Source organism: Rhamphochromis sp. 'chilingali', assembly GCF_963969265.1.
Source record: "Rhamphochromis sp. 'chilingali' genome assembly, chromosome: 3".
In the NCBI taxonomy this organism is placed as follows: Eukaryota; Metazoa; Chordata; class Actinopteri; order Cichliformes; family Cichlidae; genus Rhamphochromis; species Rhamphochromis sp. 'chilingali'.
The window spans coordinates 12204975-12217027 of NC_137931.1; positions in this window are offsets into that span (position 1 = coordinate 12204975).

A 12053-nucleotide genomic window follows, 5' to 3' on the forward strand; every position below is an offset into this window, starting at 1 on the left:
ACAGTCTGCTGCATGGGGTGGGAGACGTTGTCCAACAGGGATGACAGCTTAGCCGCCATTCTCCTGTCACTCACCACCTCCACTGGGTCCAGAGGGCATCCTAGAACAGAGCTGGCCCTTCGGATCACCCTGTTCAGTCTCTTCCTGTCCCCAGCAGAGATGCTGCCGCCCCAGCAGACCACACCATAAAAGATAGCAGAAGCCACCACAGAGTCATAGAAGGTCTTCAGGAGTGGGCCCTCCACCCCAAACGACCTGAGTCTCCGCAGCAGGTACAGCCTGCTCTGCCCTTTCCTGTAGAGGGCGTCTGAGTTATGAGTCCAGTCCAGTCTGTTGTTCAGATGAACACCAAGGTACCTGTAGCTGTCCACAGCCTCAATGTCCATACCCTGGATGTTCAGTGGTTGCAGTGGAGAATGCTTGTGCCTGCGGAAGTCTACCACCAGCTCCTTGGTTTTACTGGCGTTGATCTGGAGGTAGTTCAGCTGGCACCAGTCCACAAAGTCTTGAGTCAGTCCTCTGTACTCCTTGTCGTCCCCATCAGTGATGAGGCCGACTATTGCAGAGTCATCAGAGAACTTCTGCAGGAAGCACTGGGTGGAAATGGAATATAATCTGTATTGCGCATTAATGTTATTATTACTATTATCGTTGTTGTATTCATTAATGCATATGTGATCTTCTACTTATCTAATTTACCTTACATTTACACCTAAGCTTTAAGAGTTATTATTATTATTATTATTGATAACAACCATATATTAGCATTATATTTTCATTGTAAGTATAAAAAAGGTACAATTAATATAATATCAATATCTAATGCACTTGGCTTCTATCCGCGCTTGCTTTCAGCTGAATTGTTAGGCAGTTAATCTGTTAGAAATTCCTGGGAATGTGATATGTTACTGTCTTTTAATATTATTCAGTTCATAACGTTTTAAGATGGCTGTTCTACTGTCTGTTTTACTTTTTCTGTACCATTTCAGATGGCCGTCAACGCTCGCTAGACGCTTTATTTTGAAGGCGACTACCTCTTGTTCCAATTGTCGTTCGACCAATTGACTCCTTCCTCGGTAGCTTGATCTCAGATTTCCAAGGATTGAGAAAGGGTGATGACGCAAATACAAAAATAAATAAATAAATTTGACGAGAGAAACCACTAGGTGGAGCCAAATTCCTCTTTTATCTCTGAACCACAACGACCCATTTCCATCCATAAAAAACACCAAAACTTTAACACCATCCTGTTGCATGACTAAAAGCAAGGTGAACATAAAATAAGATCGTTATTCATTTTCACCAAAAACCCTGGAAACCTTATTGCTGCAGTTTAAGAAGTGAGACCCCTCCTTGTTTAACACAAATAAGCAGGCCCTGAGCTATCAAACACCCTTATCAATAATATAGATATCATCTCTGGTATTGGTATTGCATCGACACTGGAGCAATAGGAGCGATACTTTGTTTCAATCCTCTACGTTTAATACACTGAATTCTGTTAAATAAATTGTTGTTATTGGTGAGTCATCTCATCAATCATGACACACTGGTCTCCCTTACATAGACTACATAAATATCGGTATTGGTATTGGCATTACTGACTCTGTACTTTTGGATCGATACCAAAATTTGCAGTACTGCAAAACACTATCAAACACACGCAGAGAGCAACCTCAGATAGATTTGACCCTCTTTGCTCCAGGCTGGGAGTGCATTTAGACAGCTCACTGTCTAAAAGAAACATTCCTCTATCCCCACCATCAAAAATCATGTTAAAATATATGTGTGTAGATATGAGCAGAGGGGAGGCGGGGTAAACTCTTTACGTCCGTTCTCAAGTTTACTCCGTCATGTGGTCTCGCCTCCCCAGCTAATCCTGGATCAGCATTGGATTGGATCAGTGCATAACAGGCTCTGGTTGATACTTCTATCAATGCAAGTGCTGGAGTTTCAAGGATAAAGCACAAACAGCTTCAGATACTGTTGCAGGGTGACTTAAAAGCAGTAGCTTGGTCTCTCGTAGAAGCCTAACAGACCAGAAGGCATCATTAAAACAGAGCACTGAGGACAATTTGAGTCCAAATCCTCTTTTGATGCATTGTTAATAGATTTTTTTTCCCCTCTCCAAACTGCTGTACGTGCATTTTCCCTCCACACGTATCATTTTTAACCAAAGTGACTGGCTCTGCTGCACTTAACTACACATCACTACATCTGCCCTGATCTGTTGCATTATTACATCATTGCTGGATTTGCCAAAAAAAAAAAGCAAAAAAAGGTTAAACAGAGCGAACAAAGAAGGCATGGAGGGGTATTGATGAAAGGCTCTTCTTGAATTGAATATTAATCCCATTCACTAAGAAGAGGGATTATTGTAGTACATGTATCAGTTAAGTGACTCATGCTGAGAGAGAAAGAGGATGGAGGGAGTGGGAGAGGTTGGAGAAACTTGTGAAAAAGGAAAAAAAAAAGGAGGGGTGGTGTAGAAGCATCATAGAGGTTTGGGCCCCGTGCAAGGCGATTAGCAGCGTTAAGGATGGAACTTGCAGCAGTGATGGATGAGTTCTTGTCTACACCTTTACTGCAGCAGCAGACCTGCATGAGAGTGAAAAACACTGGAATTCATTCGCCCAGCTCGCTGTTAGAACCCCACTTTTAGAGTCAATAACAGCCCTTCAGGACATCCATCACTGACACACACCCACACCTACCCACACACACACACCACCATCCCCACCGCGGCTGCACAGTTGGGATGTTGTTACTTGGCAACATCATTTCAAGGTAAATAGGTGCTATAAAAAGGTGTTATATAAAGAAACAGTGGGCATCTCTGTCAGATACTGCAGCTTTTCAGCGTGGCAGAGTCCCTCTCATGCCCCTGAAAGCTTTGCTGTTTCACTGGAGGTGAGCACTTTGTTAGATGCTGATAGAATCGTGCATCACAAGGGGAAGACATCTGTTTAGTTTCGCGAGGATACAAGCAGCAATTTAATTGCCAAGCTGCCGTGCATTTGGGGCTGAATTTGCATTTTATGTGTGGAGAAGTGGCAATACAGGAAGGTTTTAATATACTTCCAAATACGATGTATGCACTGTGAGAAGAATTGTTCATAATTCTTGAGCATATTTCATCTGAGGAACACAATGAAAGTTATTTACAGGGTTGTGGGGTGTGTTTGTGTGGGAGGGAATCTAAAAGGCGACTCAAACAACAATTTTAAATTGTGTTATCTAAACTTGCCAAGTAGGAGAGAAGATACATTCCTGTAGGTGTAAAACCACTGTTAAAGCCACAGCTAAAACTCCCAAGGTGCATTTAAGCAAGGACTCTCCATTAAACTTCTGTGTTTTAAAATGTGCAATAGGTTATTAATAAAATAGACATGACAGTGAAAACAAAGATATTCAGACAATTTGGTGGGCTATTTACTAAACTCAGAGGATAGAAACAAAGTATCAGTCCTATCGTGCTACTATCATTCCGATACCAATACCAACGTTGGTATTGATACCATTTGGATTGATTTGCTCATCTTTAGGGCCCACCCAATCATAAATCTTCAATTTAACCAACAAACAAGAGAGAGTGATGTATTTCCTTGAAAATGTGATTCAAAAAACATGAATAACACAGGCTGTTGACTGTAACTTGCTAAGGCCAAATTATAGGCCTTAATTTGTAAAGACTGATGTGTGACCTACCTGCACTTGTATATAAAGTTCAATACAATAGGAGTAAATTTGGGTCACAGTAATGAGTAATATCACAAACTAACCACCTCTTATTACTAGACTGAATTCATTTTTATAGAAATAAATACATTTATAGAAATATGTAACTGCAGATAATTGTAAGTAATTTCAATGTGAATTTCTGTTAATACTGTAGCTCTTCTAGTATTGTGTGCAGTACCTTTGCACCGCTCCACACTTTGGCAATTCACTGCTCTGACATGTGGCGCTAACTTTGAGAATAATGACAGAACAGTTTTGGTTTTGATATAAAGCTTTTTTTTACCTGAATACTCAGAGAGCTGTATACAACTTCCCTCATTCACCCAAGCACCATTTTCTGCACCTAAGTTCCATCTGTCTAATAATCACACTCTGATGCTTACTAGGAGCAACTTGGGATTCAGTATCTTGGTATCCAGACTGGCCCAGGCAGGGGTTGAACCACCAACCTTCGGATTAGTGGATGACCGGCTCTAGAAAGTGAGCCCGGGCTGGTATTTGACTTATTTGACTTACTTTAAAGGTATTGAGGTAATGCTGTTTTAAAATTTCACCACCTGGGGGCAGTGTTTGACCAGAAATTTCTAGTATTTTTTGCCCATTCTGGTTGTAAAACACGTGAGAGTAAGGGGGGTGACGGTGCAGTGGTTAGTGCTCTTGGCTCAGTGTTGCTTCACTGACTGAAAGTACTGAATTTCAACCTCCTAGTGGGCTGGCACCTGAGTTTGTAGAGAATTTTGACTGTAAGAAGCAGAAGAAAATGGTTCGATCTAAGAACTATGAAAAAAAAAACAGTTCCGGTCACCCTGTTATTTTCTTTTAGTGGCCCTAATTTTTTTTTACATGCTTCCTGCAGAGACATGAGTAAGTTGATTGAGGATAACAGGGAAGGACTGGCGACCTGTCCCCCTAAACTTGATGACAGCTGAGAAGCCATTGCTCCTACCTGGTATTTGCATGAACTCACCAGTCTAAAAGAAACATGCATTTCTTTGGTGCTGACTGTGGCAATGACCAACATTGTTTATTATTGTCTCCTTACTTCAGACAATGAATCGTAATTACCAATAATTCATACGCTTCCTGCTGTTGTGCCACATGTATAAACGCACACAACTCTTTTGCTGTGGGAGATCCTTAGAGGAAAGACTCCTACAAACAGCTGTAAGCAAACAGCTCATCAGCTCCTCTTCTTTTGTCAAAACCACATTGCACCCCCCCCCCCCCACACACACACACACACACACACACACACACACACACACACACACACACACACACACACTTCTTGGCACCCCTCTGGCTGCCGGTGCCCTGGGTGCTGTCTAGTTGGACTTTGCCAACTGGCCCTGCAAAAACCTGGACACAGCTTGATGCCACTTCAGGCTGGAGCTCAGGTTTTAAAAATACAAAATCTTCCTTTTGGGAATAATGTATTATTATTTTTTTTTTTTTTTTGGTCTAATACACTATATCTTTGTTTCTTTCAAGATCCGAAGGAATGTAAATGTTTTATTTAAAATCATTTATTTAGAAGTTTCATAATGGCCAAGAACATTGTCAAGGCTTTGATAAGGGTGGACCGCAGAGACTGAAGCTCTTGTAGTGATAATCATTTATCAACAGGGCGCTTTAGTTGTTGAATACAGCAGCAAACTTATGTATGACCAGGGAATTTAGAACAAAGTAGATTGATTGTTGCATGGAGTCTGAAAGATGGTGACCTTTTATTAGCTAAACATATATATATATATATAGATACATTTAAGCAGCATTTACACAGTAATAAGCTATTTACTGTAGGTATTTGTTTATTTGTTTATTCATTTAGAGATCAGAGTAATATTAGAATATTAGGATGATAATATTTTAATTTTAGTAGAAATGTAGTCAAAACTTTAACAGTATTATACTGTAAAATATACTTCAACTCTGCAAAATAGCTATTTAATGCTGGCTAATAAACACTGTAAAATGTTATAATGTAGCTTCACTTAAAAAACTGTAAACTCAACTAAAGTCACTGCAACCTCAATGGAAAAGTTATGCTAAGTTTTTTATTTTGAGTGTGTGGTACATACAAAGAATGTGAACCTTACAGTATGTTAGTTTTGCAACATGGTTATATTAAATTTAGGCAGTGTCACTATGAATAAGCTGACTGGACAGGTCTCTTTTATTAGCGCCACCATGTCTAAACCATAGCAGATCCAACTAACATCTTGTAAACCTTCCATTTCCGTCACAAATCATCATGACTGATTTACATTTCAACTAAATTCAAAATCGAAATACAAAACAGCCGAGACAATGGACAAAACAATAATAAAGGAGGATATGAAGGTAAACACTAACAGCATTTGCACTTGACATGGCAGAAGAGTTCTTGAGACACTATTGATTGCAACAAATATCCATGTAATTAAGTAAACTTACACTACTGTAAATTCAGACAAAAACACTAGCATCATTTAGGTAAGGACACCGTAATTGACAGGAAACCTTGTACAGGGTGTACCCTTCCAGCTGAGATAGGCCCTGCAACCCTGAACCGGAAAGCATTTAGAAAAATGGATGGATGGAGGTTGTTTGTGTTTCTAGTGCAACAGACACATTTCTTCCAGTGTGCCTGTAGCTACATTGTTGCTTTTTCGCATGTTCAGCTCACCTGCTGTGCACTGACTGAAAGACCCTCATGGAAATGCTAGCCATTTACTTGACGTGCTATTGAACGCATCTCATTTTTCTCCATAAATAGTACCAAAATTACACAGTTCTCTCTGGGAAGCTTGCAGAAAACGATTAGGAAAATGATTCTGACTACTACAACAACAACAACAGGATATTAAGTGTTTAGTAAACACAATAAATAGAAAATGTTTTGCTCATTGTATAATGACCTGAATTAGTGATGTATAATGTTCAGAAAAAGAGTTCACAAGGCATGTATTTATCTGATACACACTATGTAGATTTATTGAACATGAAAAAATTAAATGCTAAAAAGACATATCTTTAAATATAAACCAACAGTAATTTTAGTATGTATGCCACAGTCAACACAGGCAGAATAAAATGTCTTTTCAATAATAGTAACTGGGAGCTACGAGCAGCTAATTAGTGCAAAATGTGAAAAGAGAGAGCATTAATCACATGTGCACGCCTCTCCCTGTGTCTGCAGATGAGCGTGTGGGCGTATAAATGTGTGTTTGACAAAGAGAGGGGTGGTGGAGTAAATACAGTGTGTGCACTGCAGGTACTTAAAGTGGCCAGCAGAGTGCAGAAGAGACAAAGTTATCGTTCGAGGCGCCAGGTTCAACGTCACCATTATTTTAAAACATGCCATGTCTCAGTCTTTTGTTAATATAAGTCGACTTTATTTTGTAATCCAAATGTGCTTTTTTGTTAAGATGAATAAAAAGATGTTTTGACGGTTTAGAAAGAGTCAAAATTAGCATTATAGTTGTCTCAAAATACAAGGCTTTGTCCAGAAATGTATACACTGCAGCGTTTTTGCAGAGTTTTGCTTTGTCTTTGGAAATTGTTCACAGAAAAGAGCGTGCTGAGTGAATCACTGAGTGGAACAAACTTTAATAAATTCAGTCGGTTGTCGTTTCCTCATGCAGAGAGACTGCAACCAAACCAGGACGATAACAAGGACTTGTTAACCTTTCAGAGATGTATGGTGACATTTAAAAGATACTTTTCAGTCTACACTGATCTTCTCCCTGGCAGCCACCGCTCACTTTGTCCTGATCACAATGAGTCCGAGGAATAGAAGTACTCTTATCACTGTAGGGATGAATTGAAAGAGAGAGAGAGAGAGTGCTGTAGGAAGATTTAAATTATTCCACTGCATCTGGCAGAGATGAATGTGGGCTGGTCATTTTTGGCAGTGTGAGAACTTCCTATAATGGTTGAAACTGACTGCACTAATTAGGCTTGCTGTGAGAAAACTTCACTTACACTTGAATATTTTGAATAAATGAAGCTGTCTCAACCAAGAGATCAAGTTTTTTTTTTTTATAGCTAAGCAGAAAGTATCCAAACTGCAGGGCTTTAACGTCACAGTTCTGCTGCAGCGTGTTTAAATTGAAATCTCTTAAACACATTAAAATGAATATAATGTATAGACCTAGTCGTTGTGAAGTCATCCTTACCACAGTAATTAAATTAAATTCAGATTTATTTACATATGTTTTATACTAAAAGGTCAAATCTGTTAATGACAAGTTAGCCTCTCAGTAAGAAAAAAAACTGTCTTCACAGACTATTTTACATGAATGGGTCTTAGCATCAGGCTGTATCCAGAAAGACTAGACAGTCCTATTTTTATAAGCTGTGTAGCACGAACTCTTTGGAGCAGCCTTTTACATGTTCTCTTTCAGGCTTATCTATCTGTCTATCTGCCTCTGGGTTGTTTTTGAATAAATTATTGCCCAAACCATATTTTATGTCTGTGTTCAAATCCTCGTGAAACTGAACTATACAAGGTATCATCTTTAATGCTCTCTGCTGATAGGGTTAACTCACAAGCCCTCTTTCTGAAAGTGTAGTAGAAGTGAGTAGCGTATTTCTTGCTATTGCTGGTAGAACTGGAGTAATTGGCAGAGGTTTGTTGGCCTTTGCTAAACTTTACTTAAAAGTCCTTAGATTCAGTTACTGTAGCATGGCTAACTGATTGAGTGATGGAATATTTCTATTGAGATTGACCTAGAAATGATCCACCAGCCAACCACTGGAGAAACTACTGAAACTACTTTTGTCTTTTTACGAAATGCTGGTGGACATTTTAAGCCATTTGCAAGAAAATATACGTTTGGAAGGAGAGCTCTGATGACTTATTGGTCTTCAACAAACTTAATACTACACTGACCCATCACCCCACCTTGAACATATATTGTATGGTGAGACAATAACCTACCTGGGTAGTGTGCTAACTTGGCGATTATATATATATATATATATATATATATATATATATATATATATATATATATATATATATATATATATATATATATATATATATATATATATGTAGTGATGAACGTGGACACAAATTCAGTAGCTGGAGTCATTAGGTGTTTTAGGTCTTTCAACTGCAAGTGCTCTGTTTAGCAGCCTTTGACCAGCTGAGGAGAACTGTTCTTTCACATGCCCCAGTAACAGGCTATAGGTTTGCACTGCCACCTCCATCAGCAGCACTCCTCCATCACCCTTTTTTCCTTTTTCTGGCTTCCTCCATCTGCTTCTCTCAGGGCACTGTCAGCTCCATCACAACTACTTGCTTAGACATTTAAGCGATAATAATGAGTCTTCAAGTAATCCAAATTGCTTCCCCAGGTCCACACACATATTCTAAGGCTTGGGCCTTTGCTTGGGGATTTGGGTGTTCTGACAAATCTAATTGTCTGTTTTGGTGGTGGAAGGTACTTGACAATGGTGTGGCTGAAGGACTCTTGATGGATATTACCTTTAGCACATGGCTGCTGCAGCAACAAAAATAGCCTTCCCTCACTGCTTTTGAATAGCTACTAGGATGTGCTCCAGTCTTCCTCTTTCTTAGCAGAAATGGCATTTTTCTTGGTCTTGTCTCAATAGAAGAGATTAGAGTACGTAGACTAGGAGGAACATTATGTACAGAGTGGATGATCAACTTAGTGTAGATGGATACAGCTTTTTTATTACTTTAATATCCATCTCTGATTACCACGTTGTCAACTGTTCAGTTTGCACATAGCAATCCAGCAACCCCTTACAACACACCTGGTCCATAGGGAATTCAGAGCTGAGCTGGAAAAGCTATCATGGACCTCATTAGAGCTTTGCAACAATGCTGGGACTGCACTTGACCCAAAACTTCGTCTGCTCTTCGTTCTACCCTCAACTCAGTGCCAGCCTGAGTGAATGTCAGGTAACTGGACTCCCTGTAACTTCAGCAGATATTTTCACCTCAACACACAAGAGAAGATGACTTTGATAAAACGCCTTAGCTGTTAGCTTAGAAGTTAGTACCAGCAACCTTTATGAGTTCACACAGCGATGCAGTTTTCATCTACTTGGCATATCTAAAAGGAAATCTTAGATTAAGTAACTACAAAATACATATACACATTTTGAAAGATAAATTGTAGTTCATGAAACCATGCTTGCTTAGCATGTTGCTAAAATGCAATCTAACCCTGCCCCTAAGACCATGTCCACACTAATACGTTTTCGTTTGAAAACACATCTTTTTCTCTCCGTTTTGGCCTTCTGTCCACACTCAGACGGTGTTTTTGGTCAAGGAAAACTGAGCTTTTTGAAAACGCTCTCCAAAGCAGATACATTTGAAAATGCAGTTTTCACGTCGCAGTGTGGACAGCGAACCCGGAGCCTTTTTGAAAACGATGACATATTTTAGTCATGTGTTGCAGTCATGTGACCAACTAAACTAAGATAGAGGAGGGCATTATACAGCAGTTGTTTTTTTCCTCTCAATTTTAATAGCCCTATTGAAGATTAATATCAGTTTGTACATGCTCCAGATAGCTTTTCGTCAAATTCTTTAACTCTCACTCGCTTTTGCAATTTTGTACTTTCGTGTTACTGGCATCAACAACTCCACCTCACTCGGTGCTTTTCCTCGACATTTTTCCGCGACGTTCCAAAGAGCCGGAAAGTAAATAATGACGCAGGTCAAATTGTCTTACTTTTCACCCATGTGAAATACAGGAACGTAAGCGTTTTGATCATTTCAGTGTGGATGAAAAACTGTTCGGAAATGCTTGAAAATGATAGTGAGGACGCGGAGTGTTTTTAGACGAAAACGCCATTTTCAAATGTATCCGGATTAGTGTAGATGTAGCCTAAGTGATTTACCTGTGACTTGGTGGATGTTAAGAGGTTAATTCCTCCAATTCTTTTGATAATTTTGGTAAAGTCAGGTTAAAATTTATTTCCTTTTCACATTATACATGAAGTAGTTATTTGATGGATGATATAAAAATGTTGATTGTAGCAGTTTAACAACTGGAAACAATCAAATGACTTCAAACCAAATTACAAACATGATCAGTCTGTGCTCATACAGTTTAAAAAAGACAGATAACATGATAAAACATTTAGCTTTGTGACAATAGCTCTTTCTCAGTTACATCACATTTATTTAAATCATTCCTCAAAGACAGCTGCTGCAGTGCTTGTATGTCTTATTTTCTAACATATTATGTTTGATTTAATTAGCAGAACAAGTTCTGATGCACAGCTGCAGTCATGTTGAATTAAATCTAGCATTAATCAGAATTATATCATTTTCACTGATGCAAAGCTATGCTGTGCAAAACCCTGCTCTCTCTTTTTTCACAAAGCCAAACCAGACTTATGATCGTCATAGTCATAACAAGTCAGTATTCTCTTTAATCTGTCTCTAAAGAGACTTTTTTTTTTGTAATACTTTTTTGCAGTGAGCAGATGTGATTGGAGATATGACTGAGGTTTTTTCTGGGTCATATATATTAGGATGTTCTTCTTTATAGTATTGAATGTTTAGGGAACAACCCTTTAAATGTTTAATGATCTGGAGATATGTATTACGCGCTTTAAGAAAAGGTTGGGGGTTTTTTTATCAAATAGAACATAGGAAGGATGAGCCATTATAATACTGTATTGCATAGTACATCCTGGCCGGTTTGTCCTGACCAGACATAAAAGAGAAGGTAAGATGCATGGAAGAGAAGATATAATGAGCAACAGAAGAGAATTAAGACGACTAAAAGAAGAGAGCGAGACAGAGGGCAAGAACGGGAGACAGAGAAGTAGGCTAATACATTTCTGCTGCTGTTGTGTATCATTGAGCTCATAAAACAGAAAGGCATCATCAAAAAGCACATAGAAGAGTCAATGTATTCCCCCTAGTCTCCAAGAAAGTCTTTTGATGCTGAAACAGACTTTCTTTCTCTCTCCATCCATCCTTTCTCCCTCCTACTCTCTCCCACGCTCCCTCCATCGCTCACCATGCTGCTGATGAATTAAAAGAAAGTATGTCAGTTGGCAGGCAGGGAGGGGAGACGAGAAAGAAGACATCAGAAAGAATTCATTCATTGAGTTAGTTTTTCCAACATAAACACAGGGTCTGACTGCTCAGTGCCTCACAAGTTTTTAAGGTCTGAAGGGAGTTATTTGGGTCAGCTGTCAGGGCTAAGAACTCACCTGAATCTGTACACTTTGCACTTTCCGTTTGGGCTGACACAAATGTATCAGGATATTTCATTTTTACATCGGAACAACTTGGCCTCCGTTCATGGCCTGGCTCGTTTTTAGCAAACAGC